This window comes from Pelodiscus sinensis, chromosome 2, assembly GCF_052426305.1.
Source record: "Pelodiscus sinensis isolate ZL-2025 chromosome 2, ASM5242630v1, whole genome shotgun sequence".
Taxonomy (NCBI): domain Eukaryota; kingdom Metazoa; phylum Chordata; order Testudines; family Trionychidae; genus Pelodiscus; species Pelodiscus sinensis.
This window is the reverse complement of record NC_143053.1, coordinates 194,119,389-194,133,540: the sequence shown is the minus strand read 5'-3', so window position 1 is coordinate 194,133,540 and position 14,152 is coordinate 194,119,389. Positions and strand designations below refer to the sequence as shown.

General features: G+C 45.6%; 1 pseudogene; it reads left to right on the top strand.

Moving 5' to 3' along the window:
• The first annotated feature begins 987 nt into the window (after positions 1–987).
• On the top strand, positions 988–1,620 carry LOC112545306 (small ribosomal subunit protein eS8 pseudogene; annotated as a pseudogene).
• Positions 1,621–14,152: the final 12,532 nt, after the last annotated feature.

The window sequence follows — 14,152 nt, the reverse complement described above, 5'->3', positions numbered from 1 at the left end:
TATCTAGCTCTTTTTTAAACTGTTATAGTCCTAGCCTTCACAGCCTCCTCTGGCAAGGAGTTCCACAGGTTGACTGTGCACTGTGTGCAGAAAAACTTTTGCTTATTAGTTTAAACCTGCTACCCATTCATTTCATTTGGTGTCCTCTAGTTCTTATATTATGGGAACAAGTAAATAACTTTTCTTTATTCACCCTCTCCATACCACTCATGATTTTATATACCTGTCATATTCCCCCCTCAGTCTCCTCTCTTCTATACTGAAGAGTCCCAGTCTCTCTAGCCTCTCCTCATATGGGACCCATTCCAAACCCCTAATCATTTTAGTTGCTATTTTCTGAACCTTTTCTAATCCCAAAATATCTTTGAGGTGATGAGACCCCATCTGTACGTAGTATTCAAGATATAGGTGTAATATAGTTTTATATAGCCTGTTAAAATCTTTGGAAAATCCACCATTGTAGGCTCCCTCTCAGTAAAGTCTGTGGAGGAAAGGAAGAAGCCCAGGATCGATTATTGGTTCTCCCAATCCCAAAATGGTCTTTTGGAGGGTAGAAGAGCAGCACAAACAGAACAATTCTGCTCCCATACTGATCACTGTCTTCCAAGTGTCAGCAGCACACATGCCCTATACTCTCTCGTAGTTTAGCTAGGAAATGCCTGCTGCTCCAGTGAACAAATGAATAGAAAGCAGCAGCTCCATCACCCTGTCCATGTGTTACTTGGAGGGGGTTTCCTAGTTTACACTCCAGGGAATATGGGGTATCTGAATCAATTGCTCATTAGAGCTTGTGGCTGGCACAGTTAACAAGCAAGTTTTCATGCTTTGACTGCCTTATTAGACCTCAATTAATTTGTTAGGATGCAGGAAGCCAAATAGAAAACAGGACAGTGTCAGTGGCCCCAAGGAGAAAGGAAGCAAGCGGAAAAGAACTGGTAGTCATATTAAAGCATAGGAGGCATCTGAACTCAGGAAAAATTTCTCAGAATGAATACCTCTAGAGGCGTCTGGCACAAACACCCCAACACTGGGGGCAAAAGGAAGCCTTGGCTCAAGCAGAGGAATTATGAGATAGGTCCACCTCCTTCCAACATCAAGATTGACCCACATCAAGTTCACACAGGGAGGGCTCATGGTGGTAACAAGAAATATTGTTCTCTTCAGTTAGACTTCAGCAACTTCTCTGGGGAATCTAAGTGCTGGACCTGCAAGACCAGATTCATTGAGGCGGTCTACAATGCTTCCAACAATGAGCTGGTGTGGATACCATCACTCTCACTGACAATACCCCACAACGACAGTGATTTGAAGCCCATTGCACCTTGCTCCTCAGATGAAAGACTGACACTACACTGCCTCTTTAAGAGGAGGAAGTCTTAAAAAAGAATCCTTCAAAGAAGATCAATATCCAGAAGAAATATGATGAGTGGAAGAATGCCAAGATCGAGCAGCAATCTGGAGGAGCAATTCCAGCAGGGAGAACTACTTGCTTGTATTGCTTCCAAACCTGAATAAGCAAATGGCTCTATCCTGGAAGGCAAGAAACTAGAATTCTACTCAAGGAAGATCAAAGCCAAGAAAGGCAAATACACGTACTATGCAACTAAAAGACCAAATTAAAAAAAAAAAACCTAGAGTCTCGTTAAAAACAAACAACGATTGGGGAATCTCTGAAGGCATTTGAGGTAAACAGGGTCACTGGGGCTTTAGAAAACATGACAGCAGAGGTACTGGGAAAGATCATGTGACAGAGGCCATGATTTGGGAGCTCTTTCCTGCATGGAGTTTAGAGTAAAGAACCCAAATCCATCCAAATTTAGGTGGACTCTGAACTCAGATTTTCCAGCACTCTACCACATGGATAGTCCATTCCCAGCTGAGACTGAAGAACAACAAAAAGGAGTTGAAGGGAAGTTTGCTTTCCCCTGTCCTATGGAAAACTATAGGATTCCTGCCTCCACAGGGGTCAAGCTACATCTTTTACAAGCAGTAGATACACTTAAAAATGTAAAAGGAAAAAGGAAAACACTAGAGAGTAGAATGGCTACTATGTGCAGGGTACCCTTACAGGTTGAACCTCTCTAGTCTGGCAACATCTGTGGTCCAGCATTATTTTAGTTAGCCAGGTGTCCAAGTTCCCCCTGTTCCATAAAGTTTGTTTACAGCCCTCAGTTATGGCTCTCAGTGTTCTGTTCTCTTATTTAGCTCTAATTTACCCCTAAACGTCTTCTAAGAACCCAGTAAGTAGAAGTGCTGATAATGCTGCTAGACAATATTGACCTCTCATAGTTCAGCATATTCTCTAGTTGGGCACTGGTCAGGTCCCAAGGCTGCCAGACTAGAGAGGTTCAAACTGTACAAGTATTTCCTTTGCTGTTCAATGCATTATACCCTGACATACAATGTCTATAAATAGACTCTGCTCTGACATTCATTACAGTTATCTTATCAGTACTGAACCTGAATTTGAGTCGTGACTGCATTTTTGCTTCTACAAAGTCATTTGGGCAACAATGGCATTTCTGTAGCATGTCAGGTCTCAAAAGAATCCATCATGCACAATGAGAAATAGGAGTGGTACCTTAAAGTATATAGTTATTCACTCACGATTAAGCCAAAAGAGACACAATAGTACACTTTTGCGGTAGGTAAACTCGCCTTTGAGAGCATTGAAAAGTTTAAGATTCCTACCACTTACAATGTTAGCTTTTGCTCAAAAAGCCTTGAGGGGCTATATAATTCTGCCATCCTATTATAGTTATTGCTCATTTTTGCAGGAATGCCATTTTTAACTTCCACCACTCTGTGTATATTGGAAAATATGTACTTAGTGATAGTTAGTAATTTGTATCTATATAGTATCATTCTACAGGAAGATTATGCTTCAGGGCAGGATATCCTAAAAATTAAAAATGTTCATAAATATCTGCAGCTTAAGGTTAATCCCAGAAAAATAGGACAGCCCTGATCTTGCAATGATTTTACAGCAGAATAACTACCTTAAAGTCAGATTTAAATAAGTGTCAGTTCAAAATCAGATATGTAGAATGCAAAATGCTTTACATGGTTTTGAATAAATACCAGAACGTCTTCTCTTCACCCTTGAGAATCCTTTGTTAATCATTTTGTTTATTGGTGTTATAAAGACTGATTGTTTTACTGATAGTACAGAATACACGTTACAATTCAACAATAAAAAAGGACCTCATTCAGTTTTAGGATGAATCCTTACTCCATTGTCTTTCAGTGTAACTATCCAGCTCATCTCAATGGGATAGCAATTCTGTCTTGTAAGCAAATAAGCAGGATCTCTCACTTGCTACTCCAAAGCTAGATTCCCATCATTCACACTGGTTTTACACCAATAGAATGCCATGGATTTCAATGGAATTAAACCTGATTTATATCAGTTAGAATCAGGGTGTCTCTACCAAAGTTGATATCCTTAACAAAGAGCTGTGAAGTCTCACTTTGTAATGCCAAGTGTGATTTTATGTATTGGCCAACAAACTTTTGAACAGAAAAAGTCAGTTTATATGTACAATGGTTCAACATGATAAAACTTCAAAGGCAAACATGACCAAGTCCTTATCTCACTGTAGGATGGCTAAACAACTTGACAGAGGACCCAGTTGTAATCTGTCTTTTCCTTCAGGATTATAGATAAGCAAATTAAGTCTGGGGAACTCTGACATTTTCAGTATGAAATTCAGCCTAACCCCATAACTGACCCTTTCCCATTGCCCTCAAACACATTCTTCTCCTGTCACCCATGCACTGGATCTCCATGAGGGATGGAGAGTGTGTAGCAGCACTGCTCATCCTGGGCTCGGTAGGTGACCTCCAACGGTCACAGAACTGCAGGAACAGGGTCCTTCCCCCACCGCTTCAAAGATGCAGTCCTCAGTTCAGTACAAGCAGCTGCCAAGGGTACTATGAATAGCTATACTGGTGCTCTAAAATAAGACATTCAAGTCAGAACACCCTGATAAATGGTGCCAGCAAATAGTTCTTCTTATGCTGACAACCTAGCACTAGCTTGTAAAAGCTATTTAATGAGAGAAAAACCATCAAGAGCACAGCCACATGCATACAGCTCAGAAGTGAATTTGTAAATCCTCTGCCTTGTCATTAGAGAAAGATTATGATGGCTTTGATCACTTCTGATATGGACACTGAACGTGTGTCAAGTTTACTGACACAGGGTATGTCTACACTACCACCCTAGTTCGAACTAGGGTGGTTAATGTAGTCAAAGATGCAAATGAAGCCCGGGATTTAAATATCCCAGGCTCATTTGCATCTTGCCGGGCACCGCCATTTTTAAATCCCCGGTAGTTCAGACTCCGTGCCCGCGGCTACACGTGGAACGGAGTAGGTAGTTCGAATTAGGCTAATTCAAATTACTGGTACTCCTCGTTCCACGAGCCTAATTCAAACTACCTACTCCGTGCCGCGTGTAGCCGCGGGCACGGAGTCCGAACTACCGGGGATTTAAAAATGGCGGCGCCCGGCAAGATGCAAATGAAGCCTGGGATATTTAAATCACGGGCTTCATTTGCAACTTCAATTGATTACATTAACCACCCTAGTTCGAACTAGGGTGGTAGTGTAGACATACCCAGGTATCCTGTCAGAAGAGAAGAGACAGAGGGGTAGAGGGTTTGTTTCTCATTCCATCCTACAGCTCAAATGCAGCAAAACAAACTGCTGATGAGCACCAAACTAAAGAGAGTGGACGAGACATTGACAGACTGGAAAAGAGAATGGCCAGGTGTGAGGAAGAAAAGGGCAATGCTGAAGGAACTAAGGTGTTGATAGGAAAGAGAACTCTGTGTGAGAAACCAGAGACGTTGCTGCTTAGCAAAGACAAGGGCCAGAGAGGGAACGTGGCCACAAGTGGAAGCTAAAGGTGAAGCAGCAGCAGCACACTAAGCAACTGGCAATGTCGAGGCCAGTATAATTACTGCGGTTATTTGATATTCCAAATCCATATGGTCAGGGCCAGCCTTAGGCCAATTCTCCCGATTCCTCCAAATGGGGCCCCCACCTAAAGGGGCCCCACGCCTTGAACCCAGAAGTGTTCCAGGCACCATGGGCGGCAAGTTATTATTCAGAGCCAGGGGCCTTGCTCCAGCAATATGTGGAGCTGGGTCTCTTCCCCCAGCTCTGCCTGGAGCAGGCCCCAGATTCCCCCCTGCCAGCCCTCCTGCACATCCTCCCACCCCGCCCCCAGAGCATTCCCCCCAGCCCGGCCCTGCCATGCACGGCTCACAGTGTGGCTCTCCCTCGCCGGCTGCTGCTTCCATGCATGGCATTCCCATGAGTGGCGAGGACGTCCAGGTGTGACGTGATGTCACAGCCCAGGATTTTAAAAATCCTCGGAGCCACGTTGCGTCACATGGCCTGGCTCTGGGCTCGGAGTCAAGGGCCCGAGCACAGACTCTGACCTCACAAAGTGGAAGGCAGAAGGTAGGGGAGGAAGGGGCTAAGAGGGTGGAGGTGAGACAATGCAAGGGGGCCAAGTGCAGACAATGATAAAAAGGGCAGGAGGGGAAGTGTCAGTGGGAGGGGGGACAGGGTGATGCTGGGAGAGGAGGAGAGGAGATGGGCATTGAGGGCTAGGGGGGAGGGGGAGGTGCTGGGAGAAGGCTTGAAAGAAGGGGTGGGCATGAGAAAGGTGGGGATGGAGCAGGTCATATGTGAGGGCACAGAGGGGCAGGAGGGGATGGGGCAGAGAGTGGTAAGAGGGTGGGCATCAGGGAAAAAGAGGGCAAAGGGGGCAGAAGAAGTAAGGAAAGGGGAAGGTACCAGGAGGGTGCAGGTGCCACAGGATTCTGGGGTGAAGCAGAAGGGCAGACACCTGCAGGGGAGGGACCAGCACCAGAGGAGAGAGGCAGGGCAGGTGTGTAGATGGAGGTGTTGGAAGATGGAATGAGGAGGAGTAGCTCACATGATCAGAGTGGGGCTACTGGAGGAGTGGGCACAGGAGGGAGTGAAGGGCTGGTGAAAGGGGGCAAGTTGCAGGAGGGCTAAGGGCAGTGAGAAGGGCAGGAGTCAGGACAGCAGAGGAGGGTGAGGAGTTGGGGGGCAGCAGGCACCAAGGGGAGGAGACATGGCAGCAGAGAGAAAAGGTAAAGGTTTATAAAATATTTAATAACTTGGGTGCCACAGTGGCACATCCAAACAAGCCACATCAACTCTACTGGTGCACAACACAAAATCCATTCTGCTCATGGGAGGAAACTCTTAGGCTATGTCTACACTGGTGGTTTCTTGTGCAAGAACACATCCACACTGCCATGTGCGAGCTGTGCTTTTGCGCAAGAGCATCCATGGCATTGTGGACGCTCTCGAGCAAGAAAGCTCCAATGGCCATTTTAGCCACGGGGGTTTCTTGTGCAAGAAATCCCTGCCGAGCACCCACACTGCCCTCTTGCGCAAGAGAGCTTACACCTGTTAGAAAAGAGCCTGGCTCTTGCGCAAGACACTTTCTCTTACCACGCCATACTGTAAATTTCATTGCACAAGAACAGGCGGGCAGTGTGGCTGCTCTGTGGGTTCTTGTGCAAGAACGGCTGTACTTGTGTAAGAAGCCACTAGTGTAGACATAGCCTTGGAGGGAACACTTCCCCCAGTCTCTCTGCCCCTGAGTTAATGTCACACACATTGGGTTAATGCAATTGCAGGATAGTTGCATGAGGGGGGCTTGATGGGGGCCAAACTAATCCCGATTGGTAGGAGGATGGTGGGAAAAATCCTTCGAGAGGGGTGACACGACACCTTTTACTTGTGGTCATGTGTCCATCTTGCCCTAAGTGTGTTGCTTCCAGAGGCCTGGTTAACAGGGGCCAAGGGGTGTGGCTAATAGGGGTTGGGACATGGTTAATGGGGGCCAGGTGATGTGGCTAATGGGACACCACCAAAAATTATACAAATCTGCTGGCCTCGGAGGAGGAGTGCGTTGGCTGCCTGCGCCACAGGTGGTGTGAGTTTAGTGCAAGGTGTGTGGGGGGGGGGGGGGAGGGGATTTTTTGTGCTTTTTTTTTTGCTCAACCAAAATTGTTGAGGCCCCGTCAAAATTGTTCGAGTTGGGCCCCGCACTTCCTAAAGCCGGCCCCGCATAGGGTGCCAGTAGCATGCCCAGTGTATCACACCAGGCCAATTAGTCTTTGTCATAACCATGAGAGATGGGCAGCAGCCTGGGGGCTAAGAGATTAACTATGTCCCTGTACCTAGCCAGGTATCTGCTCAGCCAATAGAAATGCAGATAGGGATTTCAAACTGAGACAAAGGAGACAAAGGAATTTTTGGTTTTTCCCTCCTTTGTCTCTGGGCCAGTTTGCTCTCTAAATACCTAGGGAGACAGGAGGGGAGACTGAAGACACGTCTCTCTCCAAGAAAACTCTTCATAATGTGTAAGTAGGGTAAAGTCTAGATAAATCCATCAGGTTTTATTATTTTATGGGTTGGGAATTTGGATCTGATGTTTGTGCTGGTAGAAATGGGTTTTCCTCTCTTTTACAACTAAGTCCTGAACCCATGGGAATCCTCCATGAGTATATTAATTATCTCTTACCATCTAGCCATTCCAACTATGCTTGTAACTGGGGTATTGTTTTAATAATAAAAGTTTTATTTTTTTTTAATTAACCTGGTATTGGTTCATTTCTGTGCCTGGAAAATCTGTTTGTGGGATCTGAATGCCTCTGACGAGGGGACAGCAATCACAGACTGCAATTTGTATTCTCTCTTTTCTCCAAAGAGCTTGAAAAAGAAAAGAGCTTGGGGTGCCCTAGGGTTGGTTTCAAGTGTCTACCCCTGTTTGTGGGTTCAAAAGCACTTGAGAGTGGCAGCAGATTCCCCAAAAATCTAGGTATTAGGATTTGGGGGGAAGTTTTGTACCAAAGCCTGTAGAGATCAGGTTTTGGGGTTGCTTTTGCAGGCCCCCACTTCTGCATTCATCATGCCAGAGTGGGGAATTAGCCTTGACAGTCTTGTAAGTGCTAACCCTAGTGGGTCTCAATGACCACTCAGGGTCTATTCACACAGCCAGTGCCAGCAAGCCTCCAAGCCCAGCCTGACCGACTTGGACGTCAACTATTTGTAATGCCATCACTCAAGCCTACAAAGGAGTTTGCTGTTCCAAGCCTGAGCTCCAGCCCAAGATGCAGGTCTACAAAGTTATTTTTTGCACTGTAGTATGTTGGCCTGGGCTCAAATCTCGCTGCTGCGGGCTGGGTAGACATACCTCAGACACATGGCTGAGGGAAAGGTGGCAAATACCATAGGGCAAAAGTTTGAACAGTTACAGTTTAAAGCAATAGCCATGCTTGTTTGGTTCCTGGGGAAGCCTAATCGAGAGCCAGGGCTCTTCAGGACTACCGCCTGAGATGCACTTACCAGCCCAGTCTGTTCCCAGCCAATAAGCATTTGCAGGATTCCAAGCCAGGCTCAGTTAGGGTCTCTCTTTGCACCAACTTCTTGTCCAGACACTGCTGTTCCCCTACAGAGAACTGCAGCCAGCTGTGATGTTCAGCCATCACAGTCTGTTGCACATGCAGCAAAGTCTGATTCTTGGGACTTCTCTCCAGCTCATTGTGGCTACATAGCACCCAATCCACAAATAGATTCTAGCCACTCTAGGAAAGGGAAGAGTAAAGGAGTGAGGTGGGAAAGAGGCTGATGAGAAATGTAGTTCCTGCTCAACTAGGAGGAAGGGGATGTGGCTGATGGGAGTTGCACTCTATTATGCAGCACCATCACACCAAATTTGCCAAAGAATATGGTGGGGGATTGGGAAAAGAGCAGCAAACAGGGAGGAGCAAATACCAACTTCCTAGAGAGGAAGAAGAGCCTGACAGAAAATATTGGGAAGGGGGTAGGAGACAGAGTGATTACAGTCAGTACAAAGAGCTGGACAGATGAGAAAGGCATCATGACTAGTGAAACTTAACAAGTGATCCTTTAGCACCTTAGAATATAACAGGAGCGGGTATTCCAGAGAGAACAAGAGGGGGATGAGAGAATGAAGTAGGTTGGAACAAGGTATTGGAGTTTGGATATATTCTACAAAATATTATAAGCACACTTCCAATACTTCCAGAGAGAGGTTTTGTTTAAGGAGTTCTAAAAAGGAAGTTCCTTCTGCATATTTTGGAGGAGCAAATGGGTGGCTGCTTCTGCAGGCTCCTTTTTGCCAGCTCCTGGGGCATGCTGGTGGGAAAGACCGAGACTTATTTCCCTTAGGGGTGATCTACACTATAGAATTAGGTCAACGTAAGTTAGTTTACATAGATATTGGCAAATTTTCTCCTACCACTGTAACTGCCCCAGTCTGCCAACTTAATTACACCCCCTCCCTAAGTGGAGTAAACTCAAGGTTCATTAAGTTTGGTCAAACACATAAGAACAGCCATTCTGGGTCAGACTAAAGGTCCATCTAGTCCAGTATCCTGTCCGCCAAAGCAAAGCACATAATTCCCTCTGACAGGAGCCATGCTAATAGAACAACCAATCAAGTGATGTCTCCCATTCCCAGCTTCTGCTAGAGACACCATCCCTGTCCTTCCTGATTAACAGCCATTGATGGACAGGCCTCCTATGAATTTCTTTTTGAATGCTCCTACCTCCCCTCCTCTCCCATCCCCTCCCCCTCAATTCTTGGCCTTGTAGCCTGGGAAAGAATACTGAATACCCTGGAAGCTAAAAGCAAATTTGTATTGTGATTCAGGAGCTATGGGTCAAGTCCAGAAGCTGTTACTAATATCCAAGACAGTAAACCAGGTTGCCCCTGGGTCAAAGGATTTCATCATGTCCGGCATTTTTGCTACTGTTGGGGCACATGTGGGCATGACCCGATTTAGGCATTGATATTCAATAGTCAGGCACCATGAACCATCTGGTTTCTTAAAAGGCCAAATCTGATAATTTGAAGTGGAGGGACATTGGCAGAGAACACCCTGTTTTAACAAAGACCGGATAGTTCGAGTTATATAGGGTACAGCTTGTTCCGGATAATGATGCTGTCTCTGTACTGGAGCATCCCCTCCTACCACAATGGTGACTACCATGCACCCGCAATCATGTTTATGTTTTTCAAATACCTTGGCATGTTTTTGGATTATGGCCTGCAGCTCTGGGCGACGCTGGAAAATAGGCAGCCCTGGAAAATGCTGAACGGGAAAATCTGGAAAGGTTTCCTGCAATTGATCTAACACACCTGTATATTGCTGAGTAACATCTCGCCACCTGCCCCTAGCCTAGGTGATCCACATGCTGGTACAGGAGATACCACTACTGCGTGACGCTGGGTGGGAGGTGACTCAGTTTCTGGTGACCCTGGGATTTCCCATGATGCATAGAGCTGGGTTCTTCCTGGGTCACTAGGGGCAGGTGAGAGAACTGCCAAAGTGGGTTTTGTTTCCCTTGGCTGTAATGCTGCAGGAGTGGTACTTCTCTGGATTCGGGTGATTAAAGGAGAACAGAAGTTAGATGCTTGCATTGCTTCTGAAACCACTCTGGATAGAGCATCTACCAAACGAGCCTCTACTGGGTCTCCCCTACTGGTGTCGGGGATCACTTCTGGAGGCTCTCTGATCTCAGTGTCTGGAAGGCCTGAGGAAGGGTCTGTTTGTAACAGTTCACACAATAAGGGATGCTGATCCTTTGGGCTTGTTTCCTCCTCCTCAGTCAGAAACAATGGGTACAGTGTCTGCGTCTGACCTTGCTTCCATCTTTACCTCATCAAGCCCCTCCTCTGGGCTTGCCATATGAGGACTTCCCTTTCCTTCCATATCGCCGTCTGCCACAGGCTTGTCAGCTTCCTCCATCTCCTCTGGTAAGGCTTCAGTTACCGGACCCTTGGCTGCTTCTCCCTCCACTGGGGTGACCATCGCTATGGGGAGTTCCATCTCTAACAGAACTATTGGAGAAGCTTTCCTACCTGGGTTTGGCACATCTTCTTTGGGTGGGACAGATTCCTCCAGTCTAGCTCCCTGCTGAACAATTTTTTTTCTTCTAACTGACACCTCAAAGCATATACTTCCTTAATGCAAGCCTGTCCTTTCTCTTCCCACTTCCGTATTTCCTTCTCTAATGCTTGAAACTCTAGATCCCTAGTTGCTACTCCAGAAAACAAGCTTAGCTGTCCCTCTAAAATATCACAAATCTGGATCTTTAACCTCTCTACTTCCTTTAGCTTCTTTTCCACGTCTGCTGTAAGTTGCTTAATCACCAAATATTGGTCCCAGTTCTTCCTTCTAAACAACTTACAGGCAACCAGAAAACATTGCATAGCAACTCCTTAATCTCCTAAGGGTTTTTCTCCTGTCTGTCCCATACTGACTCAAATGCTTCATTCACCTCTTCCCACGGGTCTGCACAGCATCTGATCTGTGTTGCACTTTCAAGTCTCATCAAGCCTCCTCCACGATTTTGGATATACCCCTCAACAAAAATCAAGTAAATGTCCACCAATAGGCAACTGTGACTCCCGCTCACTCATATTTACACGGTTTACTTTTAAACCACAATGCCACAAGACTACAACTCTCTCTTGTGCTATGAGTCAGAGTTGTCTTGCTCAGAAAGCATCCTTTCTCTAGGCAAATATAAAAATACCCCAGACTGGTCTCACTAGCGCTTCAAAGGGGGAAAAAAAAGTCCCAAAAATAGAAGGACAGGGGAGTGTCCTCCTCTTCCCTCAAAAGCTACTCTGATCACAAATTGAGAGGGTTAAACTGCCATCTAATGGTCCACAAGTGTTTGGGGAAAACACTCTGGCCAGCGTGGGGCCATGGTCCAGGAGAGCTGCAGGGACTATCAATGGGGAAAAACCCAAGCTAGGGCTTCCCAGGCACTAGCTGCTGCTGGTTCTGTGCCTACAAGGCAGCTCCCCTGCCGTCACACACGATGGGTTGTCGGATCTGGACGTAACCACTTAACAAATTACTGGCCAATTAACATAACAGAATCCCCTTTTAATAAGCGTGCATCCAAATTACCAATGTTTCTTATCTTTAGAGGGTTAACCACAAATCAAGGTCAGAGTTCCTTTGGCTCTCACAATCCAGGCATTCAGCCGAGTTAGTGAGAGCCAAAACCCGAAAACCACAGCCTGCTTTTTTACATCTAATAATTAGCTCTATGTATACTAAATGAAATCTACCACTTTAGAATTTAGACTTTTAAATTGTCTTTCAGTACTTGTTTCAACCTCCTGTCTGGCTCGCCAATTTGTAGCCTGGAAAAGAGTTGTGTGAAATTTTTGGATGGGTAAGGCTCGCCAATCTGATCAGAATAGATCTAGTTTGTCCTGTATCCCAGATTACAATTCCGTGGAACCACAAGGCTCCTCCTCTTGAGGGTCCACAGGCAACAGATACCACCACCACTTCAACTCAGAGAATGAAATAGAAAACGGTTTTATTGCTAATGGAATAATGATTATGATCACCACAGCAAACACTACAGTAAGAACACAAATCACTTGAATTCCTTCCTAAGACGACATTAATACAATTAATCTCAAACTTATCTGAGTATACAAAAATTAATTATAATAGTAATAATAATTCCTGATAATAGCAATAATAATTCCTACACACAAACAAGGATCCCAAGGTTGGATGGAGAAGAGTGGCTTCCCGTCCCCTGGAGAGCTGGGAGCAAGTGTTAGTATGGCCACTAAAAGCAGACTTAAACAAGAAGAGAAAAGAAGCCATTACAAAAGAGGAATAGAAATAAGCCCTACGTTTCTCTAACTTTGTACTCACACGACCCAGGACGGACTGCTCTCTTTCCACAAGGCGTCAGATTGCAGCCCCAATCTCTCTAATCCCTAGGCCTAAATACCCCTTTTGGAACCAAAGCATACCGGATATACCATCCCTTTTACATAACTGGGCTTAACACCCCAAGATTTCTGAGGGTACCACCTTTAATTGGAAGAAATCTCTGCGTATCTTATGAATATTCATTATGGGTGCCAGATGACTTTCTTGGATGCTATCCCTATACCACACACAAAAGGCAGGAAGCTATACGGAAGCTGCGGTTAACAAGGTCCCATCTGTTCGGATTGCACCAAGAGATGAAACACCCATAACTGTCATGTTAGCAGATTTATACCATAAATTCTGGGTAAGGCTCACTTATATCTTACTGCCATCAGCCATCTTACAGAATCTGGATTCTGTAGGCCCCTCGCATTACCAGCATATTTCAAATCTATACTAAAAAGATAAGGATAACATCAAACTACAGTATTACTTAACTAAAGCAAATATATTCATAGGCCAAAATAAGGTAAGTAATGATTAATAGGCTACAGCCTTCACAACTTCAGTGTAAGTAAACAAACAATTATCTATACAAAGATTGTTTCAGGCCTTCAGGAGCTGTCCCACAGTGCCCCCAGCCTGACTGCTCTGGTCACCATTGTGACCTTTACCATGCAGGATACAGGAAACTGCCCTTCCCCTTTAAAACTCTCAGAATGTTTTAAATTTCTTTTTTGGTTGCTTAGCTTGGCAAATGCACTAACTGTGGAGTACTGCTACATGAAACAGCCCAGCTAAACATGCCAGATACATGCTGCAGACATGCTCCTGCCTGGACTAGGTGGCAGATGGCCTGGGATTGTGCGAAGAAGGGGCTAAGCAGGCACAGCTCTGCTCCTGCTGTGGAAACATCAGCATCTACAAGCAAATTGCTCAGGGCATGGATGAGAGAGGCTACAAGAGGGACCAGTGGCAGTGCCACATGATAGCCAAGGAGCTGCAACAAGCATTCCAGAAGACCAAGAAAAATAAGAGATCTGGTGTAAAGCTTCAGACCTGCTGCTTTTACCAAATGCTGCTTTTCAGAGCTTGCACCAGCACCCTTAAGAGCCTGCGGATACTTCAGAGGAGCCAGTCTCACAGGCCTCACGCTGTGAATGGCAAGTAAGAGGAATATGGAAGGATAGGAGATTCAGCTGTGCAGTGAGCTAGGTCACGTTTTTTACTCCAGCCAATTCAGCACTGGAGAGCCTGATGCTGAAGAAGGGCCATCTGGTAAGTGTGCAGCTTGCTTTGAACTTACAGGGATGGAAACCCCAAAATAAAGAAAATCATCATGTGCACCCTGTTTTTATTACTTGTGCTAGAAG